Source organism: Solea solea, unplaced genomic scaffold (genome assembly GCF_958295425.1).
Source record: "Solea solea unplaced genomic scaffold, fSolSol10.1 scaffold_26, whole genome shotgun sequence".
Taxonomy (NCBI): Eukaryota; Metazoa; Chordata; class Actinopteri; order Pleuronectiformes; family Soleidae; genus Solea; species Solea solea.
This window is the reverse complement of record NW_026704112.1, coordinates 684,112-697,500: the sequence shown is the minus strand read 5'-3', so window position 1 is coordinate 697,500 and position 13,389 is coordinate 684,112. Positions and strand designations below refer to the sequence as shown.

Sequence of the window (13,389 nt, the reverse complement as noted above, 5' to 3'; positions counted from 1 at the left end):
GAGCCCCTCCACGAGCAGGGGGCCTTGCCTGGTCTATAAAACATGGCGGCGCGGGTGCACGCAGCGGCTCGAGGCTCTCGGCTTTTTAGGTTTGTTTTCGTGTTTTTGTTCGTGTTTACACTTTTTATCCGGAGACTTGAAGCCTTAACACAGTACAGTAGGGCTGAACTGTGGGCTTTGGGGAAAAACTCCGGTCTTTACCCCTCCAAAGCCGGATTTTATCCCACCCGAACTACAGCGGACCACAGAGGCTCTCATCATCCCCCCTCTATGGCCCAGGAGACGGAGGAGACAACGTAAACAAAAGCGGGGTAAGCGGAGCGGAGTGCGTGCTAGGCTACTTGCTAAACCACACAGACCGGCACTGCCCAGTCTCCTCCTCGCGAACGTCAGGTCACTCACCAACAAACTGGACGAGATTCGACTGAGAATCGTCTCACGGAAGACAAACAGCTGTGTGGCGATTTTCACCGAGACCTGGCTGGATAATAACATCCCCGATGCAGCGGTGGAGCTGGCGGAGCGCTCTCTGTTCCGAGCCGACAGGACTGCAGCTTCAGGCAAGACCAAAGGCGGAGGTTTGGCACTGTACATTCACAACTCGTGGTGTACAGCCACGAGCATAATTGGAACTTTCTGCTCCCCCGATTTGGAATATCTGGCAGTGAAGTGCAGACCGTTTAAACTGGTTAGAGAACTCACCTCTGTCATGATCATAGCAGCCTACATACCACCGCGAGCTAATGCTAAATTAGCACTGGAGGAGCTGTACTGCCTGATTAGCAACCAGATGAACGCTAATCCAGAGGCGGCTGTGATCGTGGCGGGGGACTTTAACCATGTGGAATTGAAAGCTGTTCTCCCCAAGTTCTACAAATTCATAAACTTTCCAACCAGAGACTATAACATACTGGACCAGGTTTACTGCAACATCAGAGGGGCATACAAGGCTACAGCAGCTCCTCACCTCGGCATGTCGGATCACATCTCTGTGGAACTGATCCCTACATACAGACCTCTGATCTGTAGGACCAAGCCCACCACCAGAACCGTTCAGGTCTGGACTGAGGAGGCTTCCTCAGCCTTACAGGATTGTTTTGAGAACACAGACTGGGGAGTGCTCAAGGAAGGCGCTGACCTAGAGGAATACACGTCATCTGTGCTGTCCTATGTTCACTTCTGCACTGATGCTGTCCTACCCACGAAGACAATAACGTTTTTTCCTAACCAAAAACCGTGGATGGACAGCACAGTGAGGAACCTGCTAAAAGCCCGGAATACAGCGTATAGGTCGGGGGACAGGCTGGCGTATAGCAGGGCCCGGAAAGAACTGAAAAAGGGCATCCAGCTGGCAAAACACCGTTACAAGCAGCGCATTGAGGAGCACTTCAATGACAACAACCCACGTAGTATGTGGAAAGGCATCAGGACCATCACGGACTATAAGCAAAGCGGCCAGCAGGTCAGCCAGGACCCCACTCTGCCTGACACCTTAAACAGCTTCTTTGCACGCTTTGACTCTCCAAGCAGCAGAAGGACTGTACATCTTCCTCAGACAGAGGTACAGCATCAGCCTCTCGTCCTGCAGCTGCACCAGGTGACATCCGTCTTGAGGAAGATCAACATCAGAAAGGCTGCAGGTCCAGATAAGGTGTCAGGTCGGACCCTGAAATCATGTGCTGAACAACTAGCAGGAGTCTTTCTGGACATATTCAACCTGTCTATGCAGCTGTCCACGGTCCCTGTGTGCCTGAAGTCCTCCATCATTGTGCCTGTGCCAAAGAAAAGAACCATCACCTGCCTCAATGATTACCGCCCTGTCGCTCTAACCCCAGTCATCATGAAGTGCTTCGAGAAGATCCTCCTGAAGTACATCAAGGACGCCATCCCTGCTGGGCTGGACGGCCTGCAGTTCGCCTACAGGGAGAACCGTTCTACGGAGGATGCTGTCTCGTTAGCACTTCATACGGCCCAGACTCACCTGCAGCATCCCGACACCTATGTTAGGATGCTATTTGTGGACTTCAGCTCAGCCTTCAACACCGTCCTCCCGGACATGCTGGCCCTGAAACTCCACAACCTGGGTCTGTCAACATCACTCTGCTCCTGGATTAGCGACTTTCTCACCAACAGGCCACAGGTGGTGAGGATAGGGGAGTCCACGTCTGCTCCACTAACCCTCAACACTGGCACGCCGCAAGGCTGTGTGCTCAGCCCTGTCCTCTTCACCCTCTTCACACACGACTGCTCTGCCATCCACTCCACAAACATGGTTGTGAAGTTTGCAGATGACACCACCATAGTGGGTCTCATCTCCAACAACGACGAGACCCACTACAGAGGAGAGGTCCAGAACCTGACCCAGTGGTGCTCCGGGAACAACCTTGTTCTAAACACCAACAAGACCAAGGAGGTCATAGTGGACTACAGGAGGTCCAGGAAGACTGTACACGCTCCGCTCAGCATACATGGAAAGGAGGTGGAGCGTGTAGACAGCATTAAGTTCCTGGGCATCCACATTTCCTCCGACCTCTCCTGGTCTGTGAACACTTCACACCTGGTGAAGAAGGCTCAACAACGGCTCTTCTTTCTCAGGAAGTTGAAGAGGTCTGGGCTCTCTTCCCAACTGCTCATAAACTTCTACAGAGCCACTGTAGAGAGCATCCTGTGTCTCAGCATGACAGTGTGGTATGGCAACTGCACAACACAGGACAGGAAGAACCTAGCCCGGGTGGTGAGGACAGCACAGGGGATTGTGGGATGCCGTCTACCTGATCTGGACTCAGTTTACACTGCCCGAGTCCGGAGAAGGGCCAGACGCATAGCAACAGATTCCACACACCCGGGCTATGCACTGTTTGTACCGCTTCCATCAGGAAAGCGGTACAGAAACATCAAAGCAAAGAACAATAGACTCAGGGACAGCTTCTTCCCCAGAGCTGTGAAAGCAATCGCCCCCCCACAGTGAAAACAATTTGCATCCCTTCTCTACACCCCCCCCCCCCCCCCAACACACACACAAGCAGCCACACACACACCCACCCTCCCAAACACACCCCTGCTGACCCCCCCCTCCCCCCCCCAAACCTGCTCAACTCTCCATAAACTGGACCATGTTGCACTAAACTGCACTTTGTAGTTTTATACACTTTACTTTGCACACACTGTACTTTTATATTTTTACATTTTGTTGTGTCTCATTAAGTGTTAAGTCTCTTGTTGTGTCTATTTAAATGCCTTTCGTTATGTCTATTTAAATGTCAAGTCCTTCGTTCGTTATTTTTGCTATTTTATGTGTACCTAAAGCCGGGATTCTCTGCAAAAATTTCATTATGTCTCATAATGACAATAAAAAAAAAACTTCTTGATTATAAAAGGAGTCTGTGTCACCTGCCCGTCGGCTTACGGCCACATCACCCTGAGCACGCCCGATCTCGTCTGATCTCGGAAGCTAAGCAGGGTCGGGCCTGGTTAGTACTTGGATGGGAGACCGCCTGGGAATACCAGGTGCTGTATGCTTTTACACTGCAGCACGCTTTACACTGCTGCCTCCTTACAAGAAACGTGGGCTTGCAATTACGTTGACGCACGGGCACACATTAATGTCCTTCCAGTTTCAGCCTTGCTTTGGTTTTCACAGAAAAAAAAAAGAGAACGGTGCACCGTTCCTGGTGGCACTGCAATACCAGGTCAATGCAAGGAGTGAAGAGAGCAAGCCCCAGGCTTCACCGCCTAATGCTCAAAAATGCATTTAATATTTAATCCCCATATAGAGGACATATCAGATATTAAACTGATAAGAACAGATACTACACTTGATCTTAGCCAAAAGCAGTGCCGGCCCTGAGTAATTTGGTGCCCTAGGCAAGATTTTAGCTGGTGCCCCCTTGCATCGCTGCAGTCAATTTCACAATCAACTTTCATACAATCACACAGAAACTGCATGTGTGTACTCAAGATTTTATTTCTTTGAGTAAAAAATATCACACCAAATAAGGCAAACATATTAAGCCGAACACTGCACACGAAAACAAGTGACATAAAATGAATTAAAAATACAATTTAAATATAGTATTGCACAAAATAATAAATTATGAAACCAGTGCAGACATAACAACACACACTATTGCACACAGTATAAGAAAAAAAAATGAGAGACCTCTTGATTCACCGGGCTGTGCAGAGGTAGACGGGACAGGAGTACCTGATGCTGTGTCACTGGGCTGTGCAGAGGTAGACAGGACAGCAGCACCTGATGCTGTGTCACTCGGGGTGGTACTGAAATATTTTAAAAGTGCATCTGAAGAGAGAAGAGAAGTATATGTATGTGATGACTGCATGTTAATAAAAAAAACAGATGCTTGGTGTGCTATACATGAGACTAACATAGACTAATAATGAAAATGTGATGAGATTCATTCAACTTTATTGTCATTGCAATGCAATTCAGTCTAACCACAGTGCAAAAACCAGTATATGCATATATAGCCTATGAATGATATGGGAAAGCTAAGGTATGAAATATTAACTGTCATACACTTTAACTGCACTTTAACACTGATGTAAACTTTAACCAACATAAACTGTGACACATAAAACCAAAGGCTTACAACCACCCTATTACAAAGGGGATGGACAACTAAAAGCCTTTTAGCTGACATACAAGCAGGAAAGACCTGTAAAATAACACCTGAACAGGCCTAACGTTAAGTTTCCAAACGTCCCTGATGAATTTAAGGTGTAGTAACATTAACACACGTCAACTCAGCTATTTATTGATTATTAAACAATGTTGCTATTGTCCGAAGTAAGCTAGCAAGCTAACACTCTGCTCCAACAACGGTAACTACAATGCATTGAACTATTAATTTCATGCACTTCATCACATTGACATTACTGTACCTCTATCTTTTTCACGTTTTTCTTCCTCTTCTTTCCTTCTTTTCCTTCCTTGGGCGCCGGATGGCTTCAGTCTTTTGGACATAATTTCGATACAGTGTCATTAATCTTTTTCTTCGTCTCTGGGTCACGGTCCGGTCAGATTCAGGCAGCTGGCCTCTTGACCCCGCCCCCCTCACCTCTGTGAGCAACGGCTCGTTTCACCCAGAAAAAAGGCTTCTGCATTATTTAATAGTCTTTGCTATGACTTTATGTTGCTGTGGGCTTATATAATATTTCGAATATATATATATAGTATATATTTTTTTTTTTTATTTTTTTTTTTTTTCCCCGTTTTCGGCGCCCCCTACGGATGACGGCGCCCCTAGCATTTGCCTATACTGCCTATGCCCAGGGCCGGCTATGCCCAAAAGGCCGAGAAGCAATGGCCCACAAGTGTCTGGGGCCAACTCAAATTCTTGGCACACAAGTTACTTGTTGTGGTGCCATGTTTGTAAGTGTGCATAGCAAACGCTGCTGCTGATCACCTCCGCCCCAAGGTAATCTAAGTGCACCTCTGAGTCTTGAATCAAGACTCATGATAGACAGCTGCTTGACATTTGACACACTCAAAGGGCGCAGCCATACAGCAAAGCCCACCAAAAATCACTTAAACTCTTGAACGTTCCTCTCCACGGAAATCTTTAGTAAAAGGGCGAAAGACTTGTGCATTTTGAAGAAAAACCAGAGTCAACATAGCTCCTCTCCTTGAGAGCAGCCAAGGAGTCTATCCGCCGGAGTCAACGCAGTCTCGGTCGGCCCGGCCGGCCACCATGGGACAGCCTTTCTTCAATGTTTTTGGTTTGTCGGCCATTAAACCGCCCACATTTGACTGCATGTTTGGAAGCGCATTCTTACTGTTGGTTGTGTGCTGCAGTTTTCTATCGATCGCTGAGGCTGTGGCACATTTGAAGCGGCAGCTTCAGCAGCAGACTCAGGAAGACAAAGACTCAGGAAGACAAAGACAAAGGAGTCTAAACCGGAGTCTAACAATGAGGCTAATGAGGCCAAGTACCTGGCTGCAATTGTTTTTCTAACTTTCACATATGTGCACTTTTTCCATTCCTGTTTATGTTTCCTCTCGCAGATATTACAAACCTCACATTCACTCACAGCATCACCGTAATCTATCCTCACTTATATATCCCACCCGCTCCTCACACATCCAACACCTTGTTGCAGGGGGCCTGTGTGCCAGTCAGCTACACGCAAGACTGAGTTCATCTCTGGCTTTGCTACTGAGCAATGCCTGGACTTCCTTGCTCTCACTGAGACTTGGATACTACCCTCCAACACAGCCACCCCTGTGGCTCTCTCCTCCACCCACTCTTTCTCCCACACACCCAGATCCACTGGAAGAGGTGGTGAGACAGGTCTGCTCATCAACCCCAGCTGGACTTTCACTCTTTACCCACTGCCACACTTCTCTTCACAGTCATTTGAATGTCATGCTGTAACTATAACTCACCTAGTAAAACTAATCATTGTTCTCATCTACCGTCCACCAGGCCCATTGGGACACTTCTTGGAGGAACTGATGTCCTCCTTTCAAACATCGCAGAAAATGGCCCACCACTTGTTCTTCTTGGCGACTTCAACATCCAGTCAGAGTAGTCATCCGATCTACTTATTTTAATTTCCTCTCTTTCTCTCTCACTTGCTCCTTCTCCACCAACTCAAAAAGCTGGCAACCACCTTGACCTAATTTTCACCAGAAACTGCTCCACCTCTAACCTCAAGGTAACTCTACTTCATGTCTCTGGTCATTTCTTCATATCCTACTCTCTCCCACTCTCCCAATCTGATGATCTCATCTCATCAGATATTGCACTTGTCCGTCTTAACATTCGATCTCTCTCCCCCTCCTCTCTGTCCTCAACTGTTCTATCAGCACTTCCTTCAGCTGACTCCTTCTCCCTCATGCATCCCTCTCTTGTTTACATGTTGCACAACATCCAAAGGATACGACCTCTTCTAACCCAGAAGGCAGCACAGGTTCTGGCCCAGCCTCTTGTCATCTCACGCTTGGACTACTGCAACTCCCTCCTGGCTGGTCTCCCTGCGTGTTCCATATGACCTCTGCAACTCATCCAGAATGCAGCAGCTCGACTGGTCTTCAACTTACCAAAATTCTCCCACACTACACCGCTCCTCCACTCCCTTCACTGGCTTCCTATAGCTGTTCGCATCCGCTTCAAGACTCGATCCATGCTACAAACGGATCCGGTCCAGCCTATTTCACCATTCAAGTGCCACAACTGCAACAACAATCAACTTTCTACTGAGACAGACAAACCCAACTTAAAGGGTTTTTTCGATCAGTTTGATCAAACCTTAATTATTTTGGAAGATTATTTGTTCTTTATTCAATACATATTTGATACTTGCTCTGCTTTCCTTTTCCAGATCAACGCTGAGTTTATGCGAATTACAACAGTTCCCTTGGAGACAAAGTTCTTGGCACAGTTGGACAAGCACATGTCCAAACTGCTGGATGTCATCAGGAGCAAGGGAGGACGTGTGCAAGAACAGACCAAGAGGACCTTGCAGGTTTTAGATGAGGTATCTATGTATAAGTTGGTTATCAGTGGGATCCATAGTTGAATAGTTGGTGTGTGTGTGTGTGCTGTGTGTGCTTTTAATAAGTTGTAACTGTTCTCACTCAGACTGTGGACATCACAATAAGAAGAGAGTGCATCCTTAAATCTTTGATGATCTACCTGGGTGAACCTGTTCATCACCTCATCAAAGAATACCAGGTAAGGGCATCTCTCTCACTAACACAGACAACATCCACACACCCGTTATTGTTGAGATGCAGCATAGCACTGTATATTTTAATAAACATTCATTTGATTTGTGACTATTTAAATGTTATGGCTGGGTTAGTTTTAGTTTTTTTTATTTTGAAACTGAGAGCTCTTGCTTCTGTTATTTATCCAGTAAAATGTCCAGTGTTTAAGAAATGGGGAGACAAACTGTAGTGCCCCAAAAAATTGCTTTCGTCAAGATTTAGTTTGAGCCCTTTTCTCAACCATTTCAGAACTTTCAATCTTCATGTACATCTTTTACTCTAATCTCCACCACTTCAGGCATTTTTTAAATAATTTCATGTCATTCAACGTCCTTTAAATCCTTCCAATCAGCTATTGCTTCTGCTATGTTAACGTTACTTCAGCAATCTTCAACTGTTGCACTTAAACATGCCTTTTCAACATATCAGCTGCTTTGAGCGCTTTGAAAACCATTCATCTCTCAACTTAAAAGTTTTACTTTTTAGCTATAGCATCAGCATTTTCAGCAATGCCTCAGCAGTTTCTTCAGTGGATTCAGCATTGCTTCAACAATGGTGTTCATTGTTGAACATGCATTGTCTTCAGGAAATGCTCCTTCTAGTTGTCCTCATTTGTTGTTTTTTGTGTTATGCAGGAAAATGAAGCTGACGAACTGGAGCAGGCAACGATGGCTATCGTTGTCAGTGGACAAGAGGACATTAAAATAGTCATCGATGGAATAGAGGTCCTGAAAGAGGTGCCCACAACTGCTGCGGCTGTTGCAATGTTCTTCGGGCTCACCTACGCACTCAAACCAAAATATCCGAAAAATTTGCAGCACACCCTTGAATTTGTGCAAAAAGTCCTGATGGAGCTTGGTGGAAAAAATATGTCCCCAAAAGTTCATAGGCTGAGCACCCTGCTTTACAACCCAGAGTAGGCAGAGTTGAATTCAACTCACTCGCCTGATTTTGTTTTCCCATTGCTGAGAACAATTTATAATGTTTCTACAACCAAGACTTTGTACCCTTTTGAGGTTGGTGTTCGGAGTTTGCACTTGCATGACAGCATTTCCACTGCAATATTGACAAAAGTTTCTGCCCAAGTTATCACAGGCACGAGTGGGCAGTGTGCTGAAAACTGGAGAGTGACTGCATTTGCACTGCAGTGTTTGCACAGATTTTTGAATGTCAGATTTTTTAGCCCAAGAGAGGGCCAGGAGCTACCTCACATGTTTGCATTGAATTAAGGAGATTCACACAAATCATCTGACAACACTTTATTTTAAGGAATAATACCTGTATTACGTTCCATTTTGAAATAGGACAATTTTCTGATTTTGTTTTTAGGAGCATTTTCTGTTACTATTAGTAACTTATTTTAGTCAGTATTTAATTTACATTTTCAAGCGAACAAACTGCATGTATGGTACATTTGGTTCTCGCTGAACAGAAACAGACATTTCTTGATTGCTCTTTGTATTTGAGAAGGACTGTTCTAAAGGACTATGTTTAACTATTTTGGGGAAGCAATACAGTTATTGAAAAATGTTTTATTCAACAATAAAAAATGTGTTGAAAAGGAATGTTTTCTGAGTATTTAAATCAAAGTGTATTAAAAGTAATTCTATATACATTAAATGATGACAACTTAAGAAAAACAGTTTGCTTCCACTTTCAAAAGTCATTTGCATGGATTTAAAGTATTCAGGTTTAATGAAGTGGATTATTTACATCAAGTAATAAAACCAATGTAATTATTTTAATTTTGGAAAACTTAAATAATTGGTTTGCTTCACCTTCAGAAATTGGTTTACAAGTTAATTATTTCAGGTAAAACAAAATTAATTATTTACATTCATGTCAATGCTATAATATTAGGTGTGACAGATTACTTCAATTTTTTTAAGTTGAGCCAATGTTTCATTTTTTTCAGTGTGCTCCTGGTCTCTCTCTCTCTTCTGTCTCTACCTCATCTCCCTCTTGTCCTTTCTCTCCCCCCTTTCTGTCCCCCACCTCTCCTCTGTCTACCATTTTCCTTTCACACCAACCGGTCAGGGGAAGAGGGCCGCACATCTCTGAGCCTGGTTCTGTCAGAGATTTCTTCCTGTTAAGAAGGAGTTTTTTCTTTCCCTCTAACTTTGCGCAGGGACACCGCTGAAAATAACTAGAACTGAAAATAACTAGGACTGAAAATAACTAGTACCGCAAGCGGTGAATGAACGGGAGATGAGCTAGAGGACTCGCGGCAACGTGGCCACACGGAGAGTCGCGAGCTCTCAAGCTCAAACCCGTTCAGAGCCGCTTGCGCTACTAGTTTATACTTTCATTAATTTTTCAGCTTCTTAAATGTAAAACAAAAACAATCTCTCACCTGGGTGGAAACAGCATCAGCAGGATAAGCGAATAATGAGGACAATAAAGCTCCTTCAGGTAAATGTTTTGGTACTTTGTTATCCCTGAATTAATGGATTCACTAATCAATGCATCTGTATGATAAATATTACAGCACCTCGGGATTTTTTTTTTTGGATTTCAAATGATATTGTACAACAACAATATTTCTTATTTTCACCATCTGACAACACTTCATCTGTAGCTGAGATGGAAACAGGGTCGTCAGATCAAGAGGTACAGACATGTCAGGAGGATGCTGCTCCAATGGACAACACAGGTGGACAGCAGGGTGCCACATGGAAAATCCTTGCATTCACCAGGGGCCGCGTTATTGGTTGTATGCGCACCAAGTTTAACATTAAATGGGACCATGCGCCTGGGTGTTGAGTCTTTTCCTCGCCAAATATGAAGGTGAGGAAAAGACTTTACTTGATAAGATTGATGTTATATGCTGTGCTCTGACCAACATGTGCCCAAGTGTTGTTCTGAAGCTACCTTACACACCTTACAAAAAGGGCTAAGCTACAGTCAAAAAGTGTCAACCATATTAACAGTTTAAAGACCGATTGTGGTTCAGGTCAAATGGGATTCAGAGTCAGATTCCGATTTGTCGTAGTCGTAGTCGTCAATCCAGTCAGGATGAGAATATAAGTCAGTGAGCTTGTAATTGGGAAGGGTGGAAAAATTCATCATTTGGACAGACTTATCAATTGCACTTTTCAGAGTCATCATAATCACTTTTTAACATGTGGAAATGAGCATTTCATGGGTTGTACACTCAAAGGGCCAGCCCTTTGTGTGTATTCCACAGTACAAAGGACTGGGTGAGGTATAATCTGTCAAATATTAGCCTCATGAATGAACTTTTCAGGCAAAATAATGACACAACAGGACAAGAACACGAGACACTGCGAGTTGGGCTAGCTACGGTAAGTAAAGACATTAAAGACCTTAAAGAGGTATGACACAGAGTAACCACACTAAAAGACAAACTGAAAAAGGAAATTTAAGAAGAAATGATCAATCTACAACAAGAGATTGAGCGTAAACTAACTAACTAACTAACTAATTTAATAATTTAAATGAACTACAGACACAGAAGGGGAATCTTGACCCTTAACCCTTAACAACATACTAATACGTCATACTACATGTGACGTCGACAGACTGTCTGCAACTGATTGGCAGAGTGTCCGCACTGGAAGAGTCGAGTGGCGTATTTCAGTTCATTGACTGTGGTACAGGGAGTCTGCACTCCAGTCATGCAGAAAGATTCTGTGAACACATTTTTTTTAACCCCTTTTGGATTTTTTTGTGGATATCTTTGGCTGTGTTGATGTAAATTGCTTGAAATTTGGAGTAGATGAAGTCAATTTTTATGTAATATAAATCTACCAGTCAAGGAATATCAACATTTTTCATTATCATATAACAAACAGCAGGCCATTTCAATCAATATCTGAAGCTAAAATGATTTGGTTGTATTTTAGGGATATCATAGTATGGTGTGAATGTGGGTTTAGGAATGAATGTGTGTGTGTGTGTGCAACTCCAGACACTTCTTTTTCTCACATCAAGTTCAAATCGACATGATACACAGGCACCTACACCTACAAAGAGGCTCATACACACTCATACATTCACTCCTTTGAGTAAAAAAAAAAACAGGCATCTTGAGGGACTTCAAAGGCTTGCCCTCTATGTGAACCCAAACAAAAGTCTGGTTTTGTTTACACAGGTGCAATTACAGGTAAACATCATGTTTCACTTTGTTTTGGGCTCAATTCATCCTGACTGTCAAAGACACAGCCTCAGACGCTCAGAAGTCCTCGACCTCATCAACATCAGTCACAATGTACTGAAAAAGAAAAAGGTTAAGTAATTTATCAAAACTGACCCTAAGCCTATCATATTATAGTGATTACATGTAAAAATAATAACATCAAATCAAACATAAGGTAGATGTTTTGTATGACCTGTGTGATCATCCGTTTCTGATGAAGTTTAAAATCCATAATTTGTATTAGTAGTTTATGATTTCACTTTCACTGAACTCAGTACCACTTATACTTCATATACTAGTAGTATGGAGTACTTTTACTGTATACGTTTTGGAGGAATATAGGGTCAAAGTTCACTTTTTGTAACAAACAATAGGGTAATAATTTTTGATGAAGTATAAAATCCTTATTTTTTATCAGTAGTTTATGATTTTACGTTCACTGGACTCAGTACCTCTTGTACTTCATATGCTAGTAATATGAAGTACTTTTAATGTATACTTTTGGAGTAACATGGACTCCCTTCACTCCTTTTTTTCAATTTTACGTAAACTGCAATAACCAAGCAGTTTTATTTCTGGTTTTCAAAATAAAGTCCTATTGGAAGCGATTACAACATACTGAAAAACAAATGTTCAAATTATATGTCAATTTAATTTATTATATAACAATTATATCACATTATAGTGATTACATGTAAAATACGTGTTGAATATTTTCTAGATTCTGTCATTTTTCAGCTTCTTATATGTGAATATTTTTTAGTTTCTGTAATTTTTCATCTTCTTAAATGTGAATATTTTGTAGTTTCTGTCATTTTTCAGCTTCTTAAATGTGAATATTTTTGACTTTCGTTTGCAATTACAGATAAACACAATACACTTTGTTTGGGGCTCAATTCATCCTGACGGTCAAGACACAGCCTGAGACACTGAAGCGCACAACCTCATCAACCATCAGTTACAATGTACTGATTATATATTAATTATATATCAAAACTTACCCTAACCCTATCATATTATAGTGATTACATGTAAAATAATTACATCAAATCAAGCATAAGGTAGATGTATTGTATGACTTTTGTAATCATCCTTTTTAATTATAAAATGTATTCATATATTAGTAGTATGGAGTACTTTTACAGTATACTTATTGAGTAATCCTGGGTCAAATTTCCCTTCTTTTTTTTTTACACTGGTGCCAGTGATTTTATTGTGCAAGAAACACTGTGAATCTGTGAATATAGTAGAGAAGACGTTCATGAATAACCATCAATAATCTGTGTGGCGCTGTCTTACTGTGTACTTCTAGTGGCAGTCACTCATTCATCATCCTCACACTGACACCTACTGGCGAGAAACGGAATTTTTTTGCTGTTTTTTTTTTTACAGATGACCAAGGCCTTTGAAATGATATAAGCAAGAAAAATAATGGGGGGCGTACTTCATATACTAGTAGTATGAAATACTTTTACTGTATATGTTTTGGAGGAATATA

The 13,389-nt window shown here is 42.7% G+C and overlaps 2 non-coding genes and 1 pseudogene across 2 annotated transcripts; 1 reads left to right on the top strand and 2 right to left on the bottom strand.

Moving 5' to 3' along the window:
- Positions 1–3,400: 3,400 nt before the first annotated feature.
- LOC131452657 (5S ribosomal RNA) lies at positions 3,401–3,519 on the top strand. The gene has a single exon (XR_009237429.1). It is a non-coding gene; the product is annotated as a 5S ribosomal RNA (ribosomal RNA).
- A 133-nt stretch (positions 3,520–3,652) lies between these two features.
- LOC131452584 (U2 spliceosomal RNA) lies at positions 3,653–3,853 on the bottom strand (annotated as a pseudogene).
- Positions 3,854–5,517: 1,664 nt separating this feature from the next.
- LOC131452640 (U5 spliceosomal RNA) lies at positions 5,518–5,631 on the bottom strand. The gene has a single exon (XR_009237413.1). It is a non-coding gene; the product is annotated as a U5 spliceosomal RNA (small nuclear RNA).
- Between the last annotated feature and the right edge of the window lie 7,758 nt (positions 5,632–13,389).